We start from the raw sequence: 22,705 nt of genomic DNA, 5'->3' as shown, positions 1-22,705 counted from the left end.
ACAGGGCTGATTATATCTGTTTTGTAGAAGGATTATGACAGTTAAATTCATTCATGTAATCTAATGCATGAGCATAAGGTTTAGTCATTACAAGATTCAGTTAGAAAAAATTAGCGCTATTACCACCCTTGCTTCGTGTAGAAAAAAGGAGTGGAACACAGTGATTCAAGCCATTTCCTTTTTTCCCCTTTGCTCCTGCTCTTTTTGCAAGACTGACATTGCATTTTATATCTGACATGCTTTCAATCTTCAGGGACTTCCATTTGGAATCATTCTGGCATGTTACTTCATGTGTAGCATACTATCTTTTTTATCTCTGACTTATTCTGAAAGGAATGATTATCTCGCAATTTGTGAGATACAAATGGAAGCCTGAATACAGCGTCAGATAGGCATGGCAGAAATGCCTTTATTACTTATTTCTAATAGCACATTCTGTAGGCATATATTCATTATATATACAGACTGTAAAATACAGTTTGCATACTTAGTGTTTTAGGATAGACACAGTTTTTCTTTTTCCCCAATTCCTATTTTCCCCTAAATCAATTATTTTTAGAACTTGAAGAAAATCTCTTACTTTAAAAATGATAGTTTAAGAAATCAGTGTCACTATTGTAAAAAATTACTGTGACAGAGGCTGGAACATGAGCTCAGAGACCTTTATTTTGAATTAACTTCTTTCATGATGAATGCAACAGTTTTATAAACATGTAGTAATAATTAGGGATTATACTTAAATAATTTTTAGCAAATATATTGGATATTATGAGAAAAAATATACAATTGACATGCATAATAAAATAGCATAGTTTTCAAGAACATTTTGAAGCCAGGTTTTCTGAAAAGCACCTGTAGATGTGTATGAACTAGGACTCAGTGTGTCTTTATATTTGGCCTGTGAGAACGTGCCCTTCAAAGATAGGCTCGCAATATGATGTCAGTATTTGTGTCTTCTTCAGGAACTGCTATTTCAATATAAGACATTGTCTGTTCTCTGATTATAGTATTTAAAAGAGAGAGACACAATTTTAAGCCTCTCTTGATAGCTGAAAATATAATTTTTTTTGAAAGGACATAAACATCCTTAAATTCTTATTCTGGGTAACCAAGCATCATATTTGATTTGTAATCCTGACTGCTGTAAAAGTGCATTCGTAATTTTTCCGAATTACTTATTAATTCTAATAAGAGACTTAATGTTTTTAAGTCTCTTATTAGAATTAATACTTCTACAGTAAGTTGCTTTATTATTTCATTTATTTTTTCTGAATAGTGTATTAAAAGAGCTGTTAAACACATTGTGACATGTTTAAACATATTCAAAAAACTTGTTTTGGATAATTTCGTGTAATTGTTGTAGCAAACCAGATGTTGCGAAGTTCTTATTTAATCAGAGATAAAAAATATTCGCAATATAGTTTTGTCTAGCTGTCAGCTTAGATAAATGAATCTATTTCAATCAGCATGTTCCTAGTGAAAAAAGGAGGAGATATAATAACATTTTTCTAGCTACATTTGTTGAAAATAAATATTAATCTTCTATGCGGTTAAAACCATGCTGTGCCAACTCCATCATAACCATAATTGCAGGGAAGCCTTTCAGATATTTTATTTTTATGAATTCTGTTTTTTTTCATCCTTCTGAAAGCCTTGAATTTGATTCTACTTTTTATTTAGATTATATGCTCATTCATGTTTGTGTTAATCTGATACTTAGATGCCTTGTTAAGATACTCTTGAGAAGTGTATTGTCCAAACAGAACACTGTGGTCTGGACAAGATTTTTTCTTTAGTCCCAAACTTAAACCTTGTCTTTACCTTTCTTTTAAAACTGTTGTAATTCACGGGAGAAGTGTAAATATATGTATTTGTTTTTATTTTATTTTAATTCATAATTGTACATATTTATGGAGTGCATAGCAATGTGTTGATATCTAATGTAGAGTGATCAGATTAGGGTACTTAGCATATCCATTATCTCAAACACAATTAATTAACAAGCAGTATTTTACATATTCCTCATTCACTTGGGTTCTATAGCATTGGGTAAGACAAAGTGCTTGCTTCTGTAGTTATGCTGACTTCCTAGAAAATGTTGCATAAAGTAAATCACTAAAGGAAAACAACTCCGGACTAACAAAACAAAACAAAATAAGGCATGAGGACAAAAAAATATGTTCATTTCAAGCTCCATTGGAAATGCCAGTGAGAAGAATGGCAGGGACTCATGTAAGTACAGGAACCAAATTGGTAAGGAATGAGGTTCCATATTCTAGTCTTCTTCGTGTGCAGTCAAAAAAGATAGGGAACCCCAGACTATAAAGAAAATAGTTTCCTCTTGAAACAATACCAATGACATCACTTTCCCATAATAATAAAATTTGAAATTTAAATTGATATTTCCTCTTAGGGGCCCTTAGCTGTATAAAAGGACTTGTAATGAGGGGTTCGATATTATGGTTACAATTGTTGATTTCTGTCAAATGTATGGAATGTACAAACATTGTACATTGTTAAGATAGTAGAAAACCACTACAAGATGTAATAATTACCGGAGTTAACTAATTCTTCCAGTTCATGTTGATGTTTGTCTAGAATGTTTGTTGAGGAAATATAGAAAATGAAGATCGAAGGTATAATTTTATTTGCACCTCTAAGAATAATTCTTAAGGATGACTGTCAGACTTTTTTTTAAGTCAAATTATCTCTCTCATTTTTATCGATACCCTGAAGAGGCAAGTTTTACCAATACCCTGAAGAAAGCAAGTTTTGAAAGGGTTCTTCTTAATTGTTGGATAGAAAATTGGTTAGAAGCATTTCACAAAATTCTCTTTGGAGAAACTTTAGACTGCCAAGGAAGAGGGTGAAATGATATGCATAGTTTTAATATTTTTTCTTGCTTTTACTACGGCATTCTGATGAAAGAGCAGAAAATACATTCAATGGGCTCTTTTCAGTTACAGATACAACCTACAGTATAAGCAGAGAGTGAAGCAAAATTGTTCTTTTATGGATTTCTCATTGGCCTTCTTATTTCAGTGACTTGAGGAAGGAGAGGTGAAATAATACTCTCAGCTTCTGAAATACAGTGGTTTTGAAAGTAGGTGTAGAACCAGATTGGTGAGTGGTGGTGTCTGTCGGTCAAATGCCTCCACTTGTGTTTAAGATTTATGTGTCAACATCGTGGGTGTTTTGCCCACACACTATGGGGTAACAACTCATATTTTGATTTTATTTTTTTTCTCTAATGTTGAGGGTGTGTGTTGAGTGTTTGTGACTTAGTGATTGTTAGGGCGTTCTGGGTTACCATGTCATTTTTACATTGGCTAGTTTCTGTCTGCTTCCCTGTGCCTTGTGAAACACAATAGAAACAACGATAGAGAAGCAGGCCATTCGCTTCCAAGAGCAAAATTCTAACAGATGCAGCACTTCAAGTGAAGGAATGATCTGTGAAAGGTTCCAAATGTAACACTCTGAATTATGAGTTCATAAAGTTCTAGGTAAGTGTGTTTCTATTTGTTAACTGCTTATTTTCAATTTTTGATGAGTTGCTTAATTAATCGATACTCTTTCTATTCACAAAATTTTTATATTAGTGAATTAGAACTCTTAAAATATTTTAAAAATTATTTCATATCTTTTATTTTCAAAAATCATACTTAAATTTTTATTTTCAAAAATAATTTTCGTGTATACCGTGTGGGGCCTCAAAATCAGATTTGATAAAAATTTCATATCTAATAACCTCAATAAGTACTTTTATCTTTACTCTTTCTTTCAGCTTCCAGAAAACTTTAAATATGCTTACTTTTCCATAGCTAAAATTTGTTGGGTGAACTTATAAATACTTAATATGTGTTTATGTATCTTAATTTCGGTCTTTATTGCCGTTAAATATATGTTGGCTAAATGTGGGAGTCATCCTTTAATTTTACAATTTGATATAATAGTGGCCAGAAACTTTAAATTCACAGGCTTATTTTGGTCTAAAAGTTTCCAAATTAAAAATTTATTGCTTCTTACTAAAGCATTATGTATGTGTCTTTATATGTTTAAACTGAAAACTGGGTCTTTCCAGATTTTCTCTGGAGGGAAAACAGGCCAGCAGAAAAGTTAGCCTTACATTTCTTAAGGCTAGAAAAGAAGTGTATGCACAGGGGATGGTGTTGTTTAAAATATGTGAATAGAGGTTTAACAATTCATAGTGGTCACTTGGAGGTGCAGAAATGAACACACAACTGCTTGCTTGAGGCCACTTCCTTGAATTCTCTGTGGACTTGGTGCAGACTCAGCCGTCTGGCTAACTCCATGCTACTCTAGGCTCTTAGTCATTCAGGAATTCTTGGCAGGGCCCGGAGGGAAGGAATGGTGGACTCCAAGGTTCTGCAAACACCTTCTCACTGCCTTCTCTGACTGGATGGTGACGCATACCGTTTCTCATGTCTTTCGTAGGGGCGATGGAGCTTGAAACAGTCTGTATTCAAAAAGAGAGGGTCCTCTTATTTATTAAACTTCATCTTCTGAATGTAATGCCAACCATCCCTGTTTGCATGAACCCCCAGCATTGTGGAGAATGGGGAAGGACAAAGCATCCCTCTTTTATGCTTTCTTAACCCTTCTCCTGTCCTCTCACTTCTAACCCAGGATCTGCCTTGTATTTTAATGGTGGAAAAGGAAAAGAGAAACATAAATCAGCTTTGTCCTTTCACCCTCTGTAACACAACCCTGGAATTTAGTAATTTGTCCTTTGGTGCTTTCAGCTTAGCTGCCTGGCAGAGCAGAAGGGCAATCCAATGATCCCAGGGAGTGGGAAGAGCTATCTTCCTTTAGTGTCCTGTTGTTACCTAAGACGCTTCATGAATGTTACTTGGGCTCATTCGTTCCTAGCCAAACCTACCATCTTTGAGTTGATGGACTTACAGTTAAAGCGCTATGTAAAACCGACAACTTTAGAAATATTTGTTTTACATAGCTGTTGTGCCAGTATATAATCTTCCCACTTCTCCACCTTCCTGTCTCTACTCTGATAGGGGCATTATTTTTTTCTGCCCTCATCCCCTTCAACCTCAGCACTGTCTTGGTGTATAAACATGTATCCTTTAACTATCAATAATATGAATCATTATGCAAGATGTGTGAAACTCACTCCCGATACGACATCAAGATGTGTCTGTGTCAGTAATTACAAACACGACTTTGTTATTCACTTTAGGAAAATATAGATTAATGTATATTAACATACATCAATTGAATAGGCATTTCTATTTTTACTTCCTTCTGCTCTTTCAGTGATACCCAGTTTTATCCTGAGCTAAGCTTGCTTCATTCTTAAGGAGCCCAAGTCCTTTCTTTGGAGCCCCCAGTGAACAGTCAAACCATTCTCCTTTCAGTGACTCAGCTCCACCTCATTACGTCCTCTGGATTTGGTTCCATATCTGTTTTCTTTCCTGGCCCATGGTCAGCGTGAAAATTCAGTAATATTTCCCTTGTCTTCTTTAATATCTTTTCCATCACTGCTTTCTACCTTCTTGTTCTCTGAATTCTTTTGCTAAAAGCTCTCAAGTTCTCATTTTTCTGTAAAAGCTGTCAGAGTACTCCCCGCTCCCAAATCTTTGTTCCCCCCCCCCCAAGAATTACCATCTAGAATTTATGATGACTCATCTTGGGTTACCTGCGAGTCACTTTTGCCCAACTTAGATTTAGTTCTCTAGTGTTCCTTTTCAGTTCATATATGAACATAAACATTAACATTTCTAAACAATTACAATTATCCTGCCTTCCATCAGACATTACCACAGTCCTTTCTACTAGCCTTATGAGGGGTGTCTTAGAAGCTGTAGTTATCCAGTTGGCTGTGATTAATGCCTACTTTTTAAAAGAAAACACTGTAGGTTTATTTTAGCTATAAGTACGCAGTCTTTAGGATTTGTGAATGTAAATAAATCATTTCAGCTTGAAATATAGGAGACCAGAAAAATCTTTGTTCCTTTCCTTGTTTGTTTCACATGTCCCATCGCTTTCTACAATGTCAGAAATCTCTTGTTTTCTGTGCCCATGTGTGGTTAATTTTATGTTAGGGTTGTGAATAGCAGAACTCAGATTTTGATGTGGCATGAATAGCAGAAGAGAGTTTATTTTAAGATATTTTTCAGGTTCTTGACCTTAGGTGAAATACAAAAGTAAGTAATCTCTGAATTATAAAGTAGAATATAGGTAACCTCTGTTTATTTGCCTTACTTGATGGGATGATGGAAGAAGACGCTGAGAATTTTGTACTTCTATTTCAAAGTGCCTGGCCGACTATTTGAGGAGTAGCTCATGTAGGAATGTGGCATGAAGTTGTAATTTCCCTCTATTTGGGATGGTTAGGTGTTAGGAGAAAAATGAAACACTACAGAAAATAGGTACTTTACAAAAATCCAACTATTTGCTACTACCCCCTGAATAAATAAAGCTATTAAAGAGTGGAATGCCATTATCTTCATAAATTTAGATATTTGAACTCTCATGAAGGATATATGGGAAAGATATCCTACTGTGAAATCATTTTTAATCTCTTTTAGATATTTAGAATTTAATTTTTGAGTAATCCTTGCTTTGGGAGTAAGTTTTATATCTAAATGATTATGAAATCTTTTTTTTTTTTTTTTTTTTTTTTGAGACAGAGTCTCACTCTGTCACCAGGCACCAAGCTGGAGTGCAGTGGCACAATCTCGGCTCACTGCAACTTCCACCTCCTGGGTCTCAGCCTCCTGAGTAGCTAGGACTACAGATGCATGCCCCCACGCCCAGCTAATTTTTGTATTTTTAGTAGAGATGGGGTTTCACCATGTTGGCCAGGATGGTGTTGATCTCTTGACCTCGTGATCTGCCCACTTCAGCCTCCCAAAGTGCTGGGATTACAGGCTTGGGCCACCATGCCCGGCCAGTTATGAAGTCTTTTTAAGTTCTATTTTCTGAAGCTTAACATGAATTATAGTGCCTAGCACATAATAGGACATCATAATGTATGTTGCATGAATGAAGGGGTAATGCTTTGTTTGCCTTCATAAGAATGTCTGCAGAAGTTGGCTTGGAGGTTTTTTGTCTTTTTTTCTGGCACTGAATATTTTTTCTTTTGAGACAGGGTCTTGCTTTGTCACCGAGGCTGGAGTGCAGGGATCTGATCATGGCTCACTGCAGTCTCAACCTCACTGCAGGAAGCGGATCATGGCTTATGGCAGTCTCAATCTCCTAAGCTGAAGCAATTCTCCCACCTTAGCCTCCTGAGTTGCAGGGAATGTAGTGTGCACCACCATGCCCAGCTAAGTTAAAAATTTTTTTTGTGTGTGGAGATGGGGCCTTCCTGTGTTTCCCAGGCTGGCCTTGAACTCCTGGACTCAAGTGATTCTCCTGCCTCTACCTCGCAAAGTACTGGGATTATAGGTGTAAGCCATGGTGCCCAGCACTCCTTTTCTCATAAAGAATTTCTTATCTCTGATCTCTGAGAGTTATATCATAGTCATTATGGGAAAGAATTATCTGTTTTTAAATTCTTTTCTTGACTGAGCTGAGTGTGAAATTTTATAACTAACGAAATACAATGTTTTTCCTCCCACATTCAAATGTAGCACTTAGATTTTCATTTATCATTCATGGATCCATCTTTGTAAAACTATTCTTTTGTCAAAAATCAAAGTGATTATTGTTAAACACAGTCAACATATGCTGCAATCTGCTGATATTCTAAAGCTTTGAATATTTGAAATGGTCATTGTTAATGCTCTGTAGCATCTGGGCTGCTCAGCCTTCTACTAAGAAATTTTGTGTTAAAAGAGCTAGGAATTGTTTTAAACTTTTTATTTTGGATAAATTGCTGATTTAGATAAAAGTTCCAAAAATAGTACAAATAATTCCTGTATGCTCCTTAATTATGGGCTTCTAATATTGCCGTTTCCATAACTGTAGTCCACTTATCAAAATCAGAAAATTTAACATTCATACAATTCTATTAACTTAATTGCAGATCTTTTTCAGATTTCAGCAGCGTTTCCACTAATATGGGAGTTTTTTAAAAAGAGAAGTGGAATAATTTATAGCTGTAACTATGTAAAGTTGGCAAGTTTTGCTATTATTGACTTTTTAAAAAGTAATGACAGAATTTTGACAAGCCTATGATGCTATGAGAATGTTGATGTCCTTTCTTCTTATTCTGAAGTACATTTTTGAATGTTTCTATTTGAGAAAAGGAATATCATTGCTATTTTAGGAAATTAAATGTTACTGATATTAACATTTTATTTTTATCTCATTTCAATGATCTCAGCAGCATGATACATTCTACATTTCCATGTGGTTGAGGATATAGAGTCAAGTTCAATATTCTAATTTGATGTTTAGATGTTTAATACTATGAAATTATAGAACTCATCAGTGTCATCAATTACAATAACCACTATATATAGTAGAGAGTAGGAAGTGCTAAAATGTAAATTTTCTAGATTAAAACTAGACTGAGAGGAAATTTAGGAAGAGCAAACTTTGATAGATGAAAATTTATATTATTTGTAAAAGGGCTTCCTTAGTTCTTAACATGTTTAACAACCCATTATGTGGAGAAATTTGTCTTTATGTCTAAACTTACACTACAGCATAAATTAAATCCCTTTTATTTTGTCAACAACAGTTAGTAAGTGCAATGGTGTAGTCTGGGTTCATTGTAACTTCTGCCTCCAGAGTTCAAGTGATTCTCCTGCCTCAGCCTCCCAAGGAGCTGGGATTACAGGTACCTGCCACCACGCCTAGCTAATTTTTGTACTTCCAGTAGAGATGGGGTTTCACCATGTTGGCCAGGCTGGTCTTGAACTCCTGACCACAGGTGATCCACCCACCTTAGCCTCCCACAGTGCTAGGATTACAGGTGTAATCCACCATACCTTCCTCTTACTTACCTTTGTGTGCTTCAGCTGAGTATGGTATCTGGCATACATACAGATACAGTAAATGTCTTTTTACTTGAGAGAGACTGTGATGTAGAAAAAAAGCAAGGGCCTTAGAGGTGAGAGCTGTGCTCTTCTAGCCTGTAGGCCCAGGCATTGATTATTTTAAGGTGGTCTCCAGTACGCTCTTAACTCTCACCCAGCCAACTGTTTGCCCAGTAGGCTCGGGTTTTCCTGTGTTTCTGTCTTTGCTTATGTGCTTACCTAAGCCTTATTTACTTGTGTATAAATAAAGAATGCTTATAAAATAATCTATACCAAATGAATTATATAGACAGCAACTTCTTGAAGTAAATCTTGTAAATAGTTATTAATGAGTCAATGAAGGTAATTACTTTGGTAGCCCTATCTGGATGGACATTATTAACTTTATTGTACTATTCTGAGAGAATTTTAATTTGGGACTAGAAATAATTTTTTTTTTTAGATTTGAATTTTAACAGAGTATACCTCATGCTGTTCAGAGTAACACTGGAAGTGTTGCTTTTATTTTTTTTTAAACTGTTTTTTTTTAATTCTGTATTGAGTAATTTTAATTTTGTTAATATGTGGAAAGAAGCCAGGCTAATATTAAATGACCCTGTGAGTCAGAACTCTAGGCTGGGCATGGTGGCTCATGACTATAATTCCAGCAATTTGGGAGGCCAAGGTGATATGATTATCGAAGTGCAGGGGTTTGAGAACAGCCTGGGCAACACAGCAAGATTCTATCTCTACAAAAAAAGTAAAACAAAAATAGCTGGGTATGGTGGCATGTGACCAGCTACTTGGGAGGCTGAGGCTGGAGGATTACTTGAGCCCTGGAGCTTAAGGCTGCAGTGAGCTGTTGATTGTGAGCTCCAGACTGGATGACAGAGTGAGACCCTGTCTCATATATATATATATATATACACACACACACACACACACACAGATGTACATATACATATGTGTATACACACATATACACATGTGAATGCACATATGTGTATATATATACACACATATACATGTATGTATAAATATCTATACACACACATATACCAACACACGTATTATATAGATAGATGATAGAATGTACTTTAGGAAAATTCACTTTAGTATCTGATCTTTAAGTGTTTCTAACCATAAAGTCTCAAAAATGTCTTAAAGCTGGACTATCCTGAATTTGGGTTTTAGCTCTATCGATTCCTAACCACGTGACACTGGCATATTTCTGAGTCTCTTGAAAATTGGACATCCCAATAGTACTTACATCATCAGTGTTGAAATTAATGAGCTGATATACAAATAGGACACAGCACAGTGTTAAATTTATAATAACCATACATTTTAGTTGTAATTCTTTAAGGATGTTATCATTTGGGGATTTTTGAATCACTGTGTACCACAAGATAATATATTGACAGAGTGTTGAGGAAAACTTAGTGGAGCTCTCATTGCTGGGTAATTGGAAGGTACATTATTAAAATTCCTGTCACTTAATTTTGGTGTGTCTGTTATTTTCATTTAGCTAAAGATTTTCTGATTTACTAACAATTGAATTTAGAGAATATCATAACATATAAGTGCTTTGTCAAAATATAGGTAAGAATAGGCTGATAATCAGGCAATCTTACCAGTGCTAGGAGGTAAAAGATTACTGGTGGCAATAAATTAGGAGTGCTGCAACTAATTAGAAAAGAAGAATGCTATAAAATAGAGGTGACTTTAATAAATTTACCCCTTACTACTATAGTGGTAAAAATATTACCATAAGGGCATTTTAATTTTACTAGCCTCCTAGAATATGAATATTGCTAAATCCAACAAGGTAAAAATTTAAAGGAAATAATGCATGTAAATATGCATTATTTAATGAAATAGAGCTTATTATTAATACTGTAATAAGAAGTTCAATGATAATTAGTCCAAAACTGGTATAGCAAGTTCATAATGAAGATAACACCTTTTCTTCATTTTGCTTTCTGGTCCCTTAGCCTCATAATGTTGCTTTTATGTCACATGTGTCCTCGTGGTTGCAGCAAAGATGCTTCATTTTGAGCCCCTCACATTTCAGGCATTCATATCAGCAATGTAAAGGTGGAAGAAAGGTTGTCGAAAGGGGTAGGATCAGTATTGAGAGAGAAAAAACTTCCTAGAAAATACTCAGCTCGTATGTCTTTCATCAGTGTTATAGGTTCACCCTCGCTACAAGGGTGTCTGGAAAGCCAGTAATTTTAAAAGATGCACATTGTGATGGTGAATAAAATGAAGGTTCTCTTGCATAGTGATGGTAAGCAACCATGACTGTCTGCTAGAAGCCCTTAACGCACTTCTTGGCACACAGGGAGTGCTCCATGGCTGGCAGCCATTCTACTACTATTATTATTGTTACTGTAACACATTTGAATTCTTTAGATTTGAGTTCTTTAGATTTTCAAGATTATTCTTGGTTAGATTAAAATGAAACAGTGCTTAGTAGGCTTCTCAAATACTGTAAGTGTTTCATATGCTGCAGCCTTTATTCTTAGTAATGTGGGGTTAATTGCAAAAGTTATTAAGAAATTATAAGGAGAGATGGATTCTTTCCCACATTATTTAAACCTTTCATCCTGAGTGTGTTTCTTTGATTTGGAGGTTATGTTTTTATTTATTCATTTTCTTTTATTTTTTGTAGAGGTGAGGTCTGACTGTGTTGCCCAGGCTGCTCTTGAACTCTAGCCTCAGGTGACCCTCCTGCTTTGGCCTCCCAAAGTGCTGGAATTACACGTGTGAGCCACTGTGTGTGGCCTGCAGCTTATGTTTATAAAAAATACAAATTATTGTTTATTGCATCTATCTATTATGTATGAGTTTTATAGTGGTATAATTTAACCATGTGACAATATATTGCAGAGCACTAATTAGGAGTTTGTATCTGGATTTGGCTAATAATCCATCGAAACATATCAAATTTGCAGTTCATTTTCTAAAATTTGAATCTTGAGAGAGTACAACCTCCTGGGGAAAAGTGCTGATACAGACAGGGTGGCTTGGTCACAATCTGTCAGGTTTTTGTCCAGTGTAAACATCTAGTCCAAGCAGGATTTTTTATGCTTACTTGAAAATTATTTGCTTTTCCAGACATCTCTGTGGGTAAAGTGGCCCCGTAACATACCACTAATGAATTATTGTGTCAGACAAGTAAACTGGGCGGAAGTCCAGTTTTGGGGAGTGGACCAATAACGAAGATCAGTGGAAAAAAGTCTGAGGAAGCCCTAGACCCAGGTGCGCCACAATGTCAGTTGGTTGTAATGAAACTAAGCCATGTGCCATCAATCAATATTATCTCAGTTGAATATTTTACTTTGTTTACGTTTACAACATTCATATTCTAGACTTATGCTCATATTATACTTTCACATATCACTGGCAATTGGGTGAGGCAGAAACAGAAATTGGAAGACATCCTATGTCTTCAGGTGAGAGGATTTGGTGGAAAAAGAGACCAACAGCTGATTCCCCCAGGGAAATAATTTCTAGGGGTTGTGGGGGTGGAGTGGAGAGACAGAAGACAACCAGCCTCTCAGTGTTGTGTCTTCATTCTTTTCTTTCTTTGAGAACATGGTAGTTTATTTCTATGTCTCTATCCTTCCTTCTTCACCTGGCTATTTCAAACTTATCACTCAGGGCTCAGATTAGTCATTGCCTCCCCCACATCTAGGTGAGGTTGTGCTTCTGTGCATTTCCTTAGCAATTGCACTTCCTTTGCCACAGTGCTTCTCAGGACTTTTTGTAACTGTATTTACTTGCTTTATTTCCCATAAATAAGTAAGAGGTCGAGGGGTGGTAACAGTGTTCTTCATTTTATCTTTTGGGCCCAACCAACTGCCTGGCACATGGTAAGTTCTAAATATAAATTAATAAAAGGTATCCATAGTATCAGATACCTGCATTGTAATTACAGTACCTTGGGAGGAGTGCATTTCAGCATATAATGCTGAGGAGGTAATTATGATTCCATAATATTACAATGCTAGAATGAGACCACTAGCTTTGCATAAAGAAACAAAGGAAGCAGTGTGTGGGGAAGCATTGCTAGACAGATATATTAGGAAAATTGTAAACAGGTTTGACCTTGTGCAAGTGCTTAATCTCCTGGAGCCCCAGTCTCCTGGTCTGAAGACAGTGGAGAGAATTATTATATATCCCTTCTGGCATTGCTGTCAAGGTCAAATGTTTTGATGCGTATAAAGCACTCAGAATCATGCTTGTTAAAGAGTAAATGATCAAATTTTTAAGCTTATATTATATTTTCTTATTTGGATTTAAGCCAACTATCAAAGTGTTCTAAAGAGATAGAATATCAATTTTGGAGCTTATTTTCTTAGGTTTGAATTTCAGCTTTTCCAGTGACCATCAACGTTGCTTTGGTTTTTTTTCTGAGGTGACGTTTCACTCTTGTTGCCCAGGCTGGAGTGAATGGTGTGATCTCGGCTCACTGCAACCTCTACTTCCCAGGTTCAAGCAGTTCTCTTGCTTCAGCCTCTGAAGTAGCTGGGATAACAGGCATGCACCACCACGCCTGGCTAATATTTGTATTTTTAGTAGAGACAGGGTTTTACCATCTTGGCCAGGCTGGTCTTGAACTCAAGTGAGCCACCTTCCTTGGCCTCCGAAAGTGCTGGGATTACAGGTGTGAGTCACTGTGCCCAGCTCCAACAATGCCACTTGGAAAAACAAGCTTATTCATCTTTAAAGTAGGGTAATAATAGCACTTGCAATTATTATTATTGTCACAGGATTATTATAAGGATTAAATCACCTGAGACGTGTAAATTGTTTAGAACAGTGCCTGGAACATAGAAAATGTGCTTTAAGGTAATTATTAGGTTGGTAAAGACACTTAGAATATGATGTTAGAGATAAGCCCTCAGCTTTATGAGGATATTTGCCAGAATAGAGCCAAAGTGGGAGGCAGTGCTATACTGTGAAACTGTCATCAGGACTGACTTGCCCAACATTGTAATCAGACTCATAGTTTTCTTGCTTCCATGTCAGCTTAGATTTAGTTAGCGATGATGCTTCAATTACTCTATAATATAGTTCTGTTGCAGAATGATGTGCTTGAATATTCATATAGACTTTTCAAATAGATTTACTTATATTACAATTACTACTAAAATTAGGAAAAAGTCATTATCCAGTTTATTTGATTACATTAGTGAAAATGTAATATTTCCCTAGTAATAATAATAATATCATCTAATATCATTTAAGGTATTAAACTTAGGTTTTATTTAAGAGCTTCCACGTACATACTTTCACTTAGAGCTGTGCCATCTATGTAGGCATTTGAATGACTGAAGTAGGTGGGTAAAATTTCTTCAGTTACTCTTTTATTTTTTTAAATCTCTTTTTAGAAAATTTTACCTTCCTCTGCTTTTTAAGACCATGGTTTGCCCTACTTTTCTACCATTATACTACTCTTTTTTTTTTCTTCTTTCTGCTTTAGCAAGATTGATGAAGATGATAATAAATCCTTTGGAGGAAAGAAGAAGAAGAGCAGGATAAGGCGATTGAGACTGATTTGGAGGCATAGAAGGCAGGTTGTTCTATTAAGTAGGCAGCTGGGGAGGCTTCATTGAGAATGAGATATTTGAACAACGACTTGATGATGTCAAGATATGCAAGGAAGTTAAATACAAACATGTTAACAGCATAGTTAAGGAAATGGGTAAATGAAATAAATGTATAAATGAAAAGAATATGAATAAGGAAATGAAAGTGGTGTGTATGTGTTTGTGTGTTTTGCAAGTTTTTAGGAACAGTCAAGAATTCTGAGGATTAAAGCTGGGAAGGTAGGTAAGAGCCTAATTCTGAGCCTTGATGTACTAAAGCCGTAGGGAATGTGTACTGGATGTACAAGGTTCTAAGGAAATCTTCAGTAATCTATGACTAAATTAAAGATGGACAATAAAGGTAAAGCAGCCTAGGTTAATTTATAGCTCATTTTCTTGAGGGATAGAGAGGAAGGTGATGTCATTTTGTGGTCCTAGAAGATTATGAAAAAAATTGATGGGAAAGGGAGAGATATTATTTTCAACATAGGACATTTCTATCCCTTACAAGTGGATATAGGCTGGATAAAGACTTACAGAGCTTAGAAGTACAACTGGGCTAGAGGTGTAGATTTTGGCATCTTGGGCAGAGGTTGTGTGTTAGTCTGTTTTTATATTGCTGATAAAGACATACCTGAGACTGGGAAGAGAAAAATAGTATAATTGGACTTACACTTTCACATGGCTAGGGGGTCCTCAGAATCATGGCAGGAGGCAAAAGGCACTTCTTACATAGTGGTGGCAAGAGAAAACGAGGAAGAAGCAAAAGTGGAAACACCTGATAAAACCATTAGATCTCATAAGACTTATTCACTATCATGAGAATAGCATGGGAAAGACCGTCCTCCATGATTCAGTTACCTCCCCCTAGGTCCCTCCCACAACATGTGGGAATTTTGGTTGAAATTTGGATGGGGACACAGCCAAATTCTGTCAGGTTGAGACCAAGTATATGGATTAATTTCTAGGAGGAAGCAGAAGGAATGGGCATAGAATTGGCCAAGGAGAAAGCTACGGAGAATGCTCATATTAGAGAATAGAAATCAGAAGAGAGAAATAAGAAAAAATGGTCAGTGAACTTGGAGGAACCGTCAGAGAGCTTGGAACTTAGAAGCAAAGAAATAGAATGTTTCGAAGTTCTTGTTCAACTGTAATTAGTGTTGTTTTATAGAGCAGTTTAAGTGAAGGGTGGTGTTACCTGAAAGACGACTGCAGTATGTTGATGGCTGAATGAGGGGTAGTAGCAGACAGCAGGTGTAAATTATTTCCCCATTGGTTGGGAAAGTGAAAAGGAAGGTTTTGGCAGTGTCCAAACAAGAATCATAGACAGTTGTGAAGTTTGGTTTTTGTTTGCTTCTTGCTCATTTGCTCTTTCAAGATGTGAGATGCTTGAATGTGATTATGAGTAGCACGTTAGCCAGAAGTGAACATGTGAGCAAAACAAGGCAACCAACCAAACAAGGTCCCAGAAGAGATGGAAATGAGCCTCTTTTCTCTTGTGCACATATAGATAACAGTATCTACTTTATGGGTATAAGAAATAAATGAGAAATTACCTTCTTGTTTTTCTAGTAGAGCGATGAGTAGAAGACATTCAGTAAATGTTAAGTCCTCCAGCTTCCCAATCCTCATTGCAAAAACGTGCCTTGCTTATCTACAATTTGTACTCAGTAGATATGTATTAAATGAAAGTACTCAACTGTACTATGTTTTTACACTATATTTGTGATAATTAAGAAAGGGTTGAGAACTAGTTGATTGCTAATTTATTTTGTAGTATAAACTTATAATTTGGCCAGTTTTTAAATTAATAAATCTTTTCTGGCTAGGTCATTGATTATAAGTTTTACAAATTACACTGTTTATAGTTCAGAATGATATTGTAATATGACAGAGCTTGTTAGACTAAAGTGTTGCTTATAGAAGTGAGAAAGAAGCAAACTACAAATTCCATAAACAATGAGATGGGTATAGGATGGAAAAAGTATAGGCGTGTAATTACTCCCTGGCCAGGAGCTTTCCTAGGAGTGGGTTGGAATATCACCAAACCTGAAATAATGCATCACTCAAAATAAGAGCTGTTCACTGTGGAATTATGGAAAATAAATCCTGTTCCTGTTGGCTAAGTACATCCCTATGGTAAGATAGATAATTTGACTAACCCATGGAAGCCTCTAAGTATATGAGTTAGTTAATTCCCTTTTGTTCCATTTCCATGTTTGTTTGACTTCTCCAAAGCCAGCTTTTAGGAAGAGAATGGACTAGCAGGTGGGACCCCTAATATTCTGATCCCTGTGAAGGTTATCTGTCTTTGTAAATTAATAAGGTCACATTTCGTTTGTGCATATCAGCTTCTGTGAATTTTGGATCTAGCAAGTTTGTTCTGAGTGATCATTTATTTTCTATGCATGCTTTCTTTATTCCTTTTTTTCTGATGGAGTCTTGCCTTGTTGCCCAGGCTAGAGTTCAGTGCCTTGATCCCTGCTTACTGCAACCTCTACCTCCTGGGTTCAGTGATTCTCCTTTTCCAGCCTCTGAGTAGCTGGGATTACAGACACTCACCACCATGTCCAGCTAATTTTTGTATTTTTAGTAGACATGGGGTTCCACCATGTTGGCCAGGCTGGTCTTGAAATCCTGACCTCAGGTTATCCACCCCTGCCTTGGCCTTCAAAATGCTGGGATTACAGGCGTGAGTTGCCTTGCCAGGCCTCTTTATCAGTGTTTCTAAGCACAAGAGAGTGAATCCTTTTCTTTGTAATGTGATCACAGGTGAGATACCCAGGAGCTTTTCCTTTGGTGATCACCTTGGCTATTTTCCTACTCTGTGTATCGCAGTGATAAAAATTTATACCATTCAAAACTCTTCTTGTTTATTTTTTGGTATTAGGTGGAAATACTCTTTACTACATACAAATATTATTTTGTTGTTCTAATAAGATTTTTCAAAGGTTATATGTATGAAATGAAATTTTTATGAGTATAAATCAATATGATTGCAAACTATCTTTAATGATTTTTAGCCTCCATAAATAGAGGTCAGTGTAAGATATATAGGCTCATGTTGTCTACCTTATTAACTAAGGAAAACACAGTAAATTTCAGTAATAATTTCTTTGAAATATAATTGTCACATGAAGTTGTTACTCATTTCTTAATTCAATAAAGTGAATTAGAGCTAAGTTTTCTCAGCGTGGTATATATCAAAACTATTTGTCTGCCTGATGAAATCATTATTGTAAATCTGTCTGGGCCTGAGTTCTTCCTACCTTTTTAGATAAACAAGGCTATGAATTTGACTTCCTATTTCAGATATTATTACATTAATGTCATTTGCTCTGCATGTGAATTCACATATAATATTTACTTATTTATTTTTCAAAATGAAAAGAAACTTTAATCCTTCACTGTTGTAGTCCCAATTCATATTCTTATATTTTACATTATTGTTGTAGCAGCAAAAGTTCACTTAAGTTTATTTTCCCTACAGCGTTTTCTTTTAATGCATGAGTAGTTAGCAATGAGATTCTGAAAAATGTTAGGAATCCTTACATTTTCAAAGTGTATATCATTGTGCCTATAGGAAATTCTCTATCTATTAAATCCTTTCAATTTTAAGTAGTATTAAGTGAAGTATTTTTATATTGCTATATTTTATCCATACGGAAGTGATAATTTTTATTGTTTTGGTCATCGGTTTCATTGGTTTTTTTAAATATTCATTTTTCTAACAGAAATATGTTTGCTGTATTTTGCTACAAAGAGAGAATATTTCTGTTAGTCCTTATTTCTATGACATAAGGAGGAGCACCAAATGTGATGGAAGAGATCATCACTAGCAAAATCTAAGTCCTTTGTCTCTGACGGCTCCATGAGTGAATCTGAGAAAGATGCCTCTTTTGATTTAACCCTGAAATAAAATCCCAGTCTGCACTTTGGGTGTTCTGAATACTGTTAAGGACCATAAAAAACAGAACTATTGCTTTGAAAAAGAAAAGACAACAAAACAAAACAACAACAACAACAAACCCAGAAAAAAACAAAACAAACAACAACAACAAAACCCCAGCTGTTAAATAATTAATACAACTGAGCTCCTCTGCAGTTATTATCTCACGAAGTAGCAGTAGCTTTTTGAAAACTCTGTAACATCTATTTTGAAAATCTGGTTGGTAATCACATCTCTAGCACATTCAATTGAAAACAAGGCCCTTTTAGGAGCCACATGGTATTGTCATTTTGCATATAAAAATCATATGTAGTGAAAAGGTCAGGATGAAATATTGAAACACAATGCAATACATTTCTGGGTAGTTTTTGTAACAGTGTGAGTCTGTTGCTGAGACACGTAAGTTGACACTTGCTCTTTTGCATTCCTGGGTTTGTGCTGTTATCAATTCATTGGAAGCCTACAACTCTCTCCTTTCAGCTGATTGATTTTGAATTTTTTAAACTGATTAATGTTTTCATTTGAATGGGAATGCTGACTTTGCAGAAGATGTGATCTTTTAATTAGCAGATGCTGAGATTAGCATTAGGGTTGAACAGTAATTAGCATTTGTTCTTATAGCACAAGAGCACAAACTAAGTACTGCAGCAAATAAAGCCACTGTGTCCTCCTTACATCTTTAGATCTTTCTTATGAGAGAGGTTAAAATTATCAAAATACGTATTCACTGTATTACTACATTTTAACAAATTGAGAATTCACTTAGTATAAAAATATCTTCAACTCCCTTATACTCTCTGTTATCTCTATAAGATTCTGTTTTCAAGGTTTATCTACATACTTCATAGTGGGACTTAAACATTAGTTTCATTAAAGGGTAAATTCTATGTGTGTGTGTGTGTGTGTGTGTGTGTGTGTGTGTGTTTGCATGTGTGTGTTTGTCTGAACAAGCCCAAAGTCTTGGTTTCTCGATTGTGCTTATATCAGTAACACCTACTGTATATCCACAGCTATTTTGAGGGTCAACCTAAAGTTGATGAGCCCCAATTACAGACAGTCAGTGGAGTTAAGAGTTGGAGTTTTCCTTCAGGCAGACCTAGATTGAAATTATGATTATGCCATCTCCTAGGGCAAATTATTTAACAACTTAATTCTCAGTGTCCTCATCTGTAAAATGAAGATCATAATAGAATTATTTGAAGATTGAAACATATTTCACATAGAGCGCATGGTATACATTAATGAGCAATCATTATGGTTAAAACACTGTGTATATGAAGTAAAACTCATTCTTGTAGATAACCTACATTAAAAATACAAAAATAATTATTTTGGCTTATTTATGAAATAAAATAATTATTTTGGCTTATTTATGAAATAAAAAAATATTAGATACCTACAGAATAATTAAACTCCTTATTTCAGAGCTGCATTAGACACTCTTGTGTGCATTATGTACATTTCTGCCTCCTCTTCAGAAAGGCGTTTGTGCCTCCAGTCTAGCCTTTCTTCATAGTTACTCCTTCAAGAAATCCTTATAGATAGGTTGGTTCTTCTTTCTAAAACTACCACCAAGCACTGGCTGTTTTCATTTTTTTTGTTTTAAATGGGTTCTACAAAAACGGTGGTGGTTGGGAGAGTCAAAGCACGAGTGATGAAATATCCATCTAAACTTGGAGCAATTTGCCTATGTGAACAATGCAGGCTATATTTTTAAGGCTGTGGAGGTAGACAGTGGGGTGATATTTTATAGAGATGCTAAATATGTGGTTGACTGCTTAATGTGTATCACAGTTCAGCATGATGAAACTTTAGCCATTAATATTCAAAAAGGAAATTACTGCTAATCCCTAGTGCCTAGAGAGACTTCGTTCTATATAGAATTCCCCCTCTCCACTCCACTGATGGCTATTAAAATAGCCCTAAAGTAAATGCATTTACATTTGTTACTATGGATGATACTCTCCCAGGAGACAACAAACAGAACACTTAAACTCTGAGTGGACTGAATGATTGACAGTCTAAATCTCTATCTCCACTGCTTGCTACCTACCCACTTAAATACAAACACAGAGAAGGAGTAACAAAATGAGTCAAGGTAGATTTTCAAATGAAAAGCAGGAAAAAAAGAAGAAGTAGGAAATATAATGCTTTATTTCAATGAGAATTTAAGTGGTGCTTGAATGTAATGAAATTTTAGCATGAAGAGAAAACAGGATTTTCTTTCAGTGTATCACTTTCATTCAAAATAGGTAAAACAAAATATGACATTGAAATGGAGCCTTATGTTAGAATTAGAAAATAGTTAAGAAATAGATTCTTGAGAAAGAACTGGCTGTGATGTTTAAGTTCATCAACCCAAATGCTTACGTGAGTGTGCATTTAGTTCACTTTCAGAGGCCGTTGGTTATTTGAAAGTTTTTAGGTAGGCGTAAAAACAACTTCAGTTTTTAGGCCTACCTCATTGCGACTGTCTTAGTCCATTTGTTCTGCTTTATAATATATCTGAGACTAGGTGGTTCATAAAGGAAACTTATTACTCACAGTTTTGGAGGCTGGGAAGTTTAACATCAAGGCATGAGAAGATTTGGTGTCTGGCAAGGGCTACTGTCTGCTTTCCAGATGTTGCCTTGAAAAGGCACCATTACTCCATCCTTGAATGGTAGAAGGGGGAATACTGTGTTCTCACTGATGGAAAGTGGATGGGCAAAAAGGGGCCTAGCCATTTCCCTGGAGATGTTTTATAAGGGTTCTGATCCCATTCGTGAGGGCAGTGCCCTCATAATTTAATCGCCTCCTAAAGTCCCCTTCTCTTAATACTGTCACAATGGGTCTTAGGTTGTAACATATGACGTTTGAGGGGACAAATACATACAAGCCATAGCATTAGCATTTTCCAAAAGGATCTTACAAGATTTCCTGATCTGCCCATTTCAAAGGAAGACTTTCCGCGTCACAAGTTTAGTATCAGAAAACTTTATTTTTCTTTCAAATAAAGCAGAGCTTAAGCATCTTAGATGTCTTTGATCTGTAATTTTTAACTCTTAGTGCTGAAATAAAATTTAATTGAATAGGTGCTAGTTTTCTATATTAACTTCATTTTTTAAAACAAAGTTTTAGAAAGTTCAGTAGGTATGTAGAGCTATCTATAAATGCTTTGCTAGGGATATACTCATGGATTGCTGGCAGAGTTTCCATAAATGTTCATTTCATTTTTGATACTTGCTACAAGCTGTAATTTTTTATTCATGCATTTACTTGTTCAAGGTAAGTTTCATCAAGGATGAATCTAATTTATCTTGTTCATTACAATCTTATGCATAGGGCTAGGGATATAGGACATGCTTGATAAATAATGTTGAATGAAATAATAAAAGATCTTGTTGAAACCATATAGGTATGATTTTAGTGGCCATTATATCTAGTTGTAATGTATAATAATTATTGAGCACTTACTGTTTAATCTTATGCATTAGTTCTTTTAAAATCTTAAAAAAATATGTTGTTATACTCATTTTAGATGAAAAAACTGCATGTGTGTTTATCTATATATATATACACACACACATACATATAAAACATTGTGAAGATTTATAGCGAGAGTATAAATCTTTTATAATTCTAAGGAAGCATTCAAACAATATGATAAATGTCCAAATGAAGCAAATAAAACTCATTTGGGCCTTAAAAATAGAAAAAATTTAGAGATTAGGTGAATAAAGAGATAGGATGATTTCATAAAGATAACAAAGGTGTTTGTGATAGTTTTCATGAGTATGTAGGCTCACAGTTTTATATTTGCTATAGTATTTAGCATTAATTAGATGTCAGAATAGAGCTGATCATGTAATTCCTTGATTAACTATTTTCTTTGCATTATTCTTAGAATAAAAATCCAAATAATTAGTATGGCCAGATCCCAGGTACTATGGCTTCCATCCATCCCTCCAGCTTCCTCTCACATCACTCTCTCCAGGGCCAACTCTGCTGCAGTACCCTGAACGGTTTCTTCAGTTGTGCATCTTTGTTGATTCAGAATGTTCGTGCAGACTATTGTCTCTACCTAGAGCGTCATCTTTCACCCCACACACTTTTTCCTGGGCAGCATTTATTCCTATGTTTGCTTGATCATCTGTTTGATATCTGATTCTCTGTTCTGATTGTAACCTCAATGAGGATGGAGATTGTGTCTGTTATGCCACACTGTGGTACAT

The 22,705-nt window shown here is 35.5% G+C and overlaps 1 protein-coding gene and 1 long non-coding RNA gene across 51 annotated transcripts in view; both read left to right on the top strand.

Annotated features, from left to right (window-relative positions):
• The window catches only part of ADGRL3 (adhesion G protein-coupled receptor L3), an 850,050-nt gene that overhangs the window by 19,867 nt on the left and 807,478 nt on the right, over nucleotides 1–22,705 (top strand). The gene's annotated exons all lie outside the window — the stretch shown is intronic.
• LOC144581957 (uncharacterized) lies at nucleotides 1,217–22,413 on the top strand. Its single transcript, XR_013533467.1, has 2 exons — nucleotides 1,217–12,209; nucleotides 14,437–22,413. It is a non-coding gene; the product is annotated as an uncharacterized LOC144581957 (long non-coding RNA).

Source organism: Callithrix jacchus, chromosome 3, assembly GCF_049354715.1.
Source record: "Callithrix jacchus isolate 240 chromosome 3, calJac240_pri, whole genome shotgun sequence".
Classification (NCBI taxonomy): Eukaryota; Metazoa; Chordata; class Mammalia; order Primates; family Cebidae; genus Callithrix; species Callithrix jacchus.
Note: the sequence above shows the minus strand (reverse complement) of the source record. Positions and strands in the feature narration are given on the sequence as shown.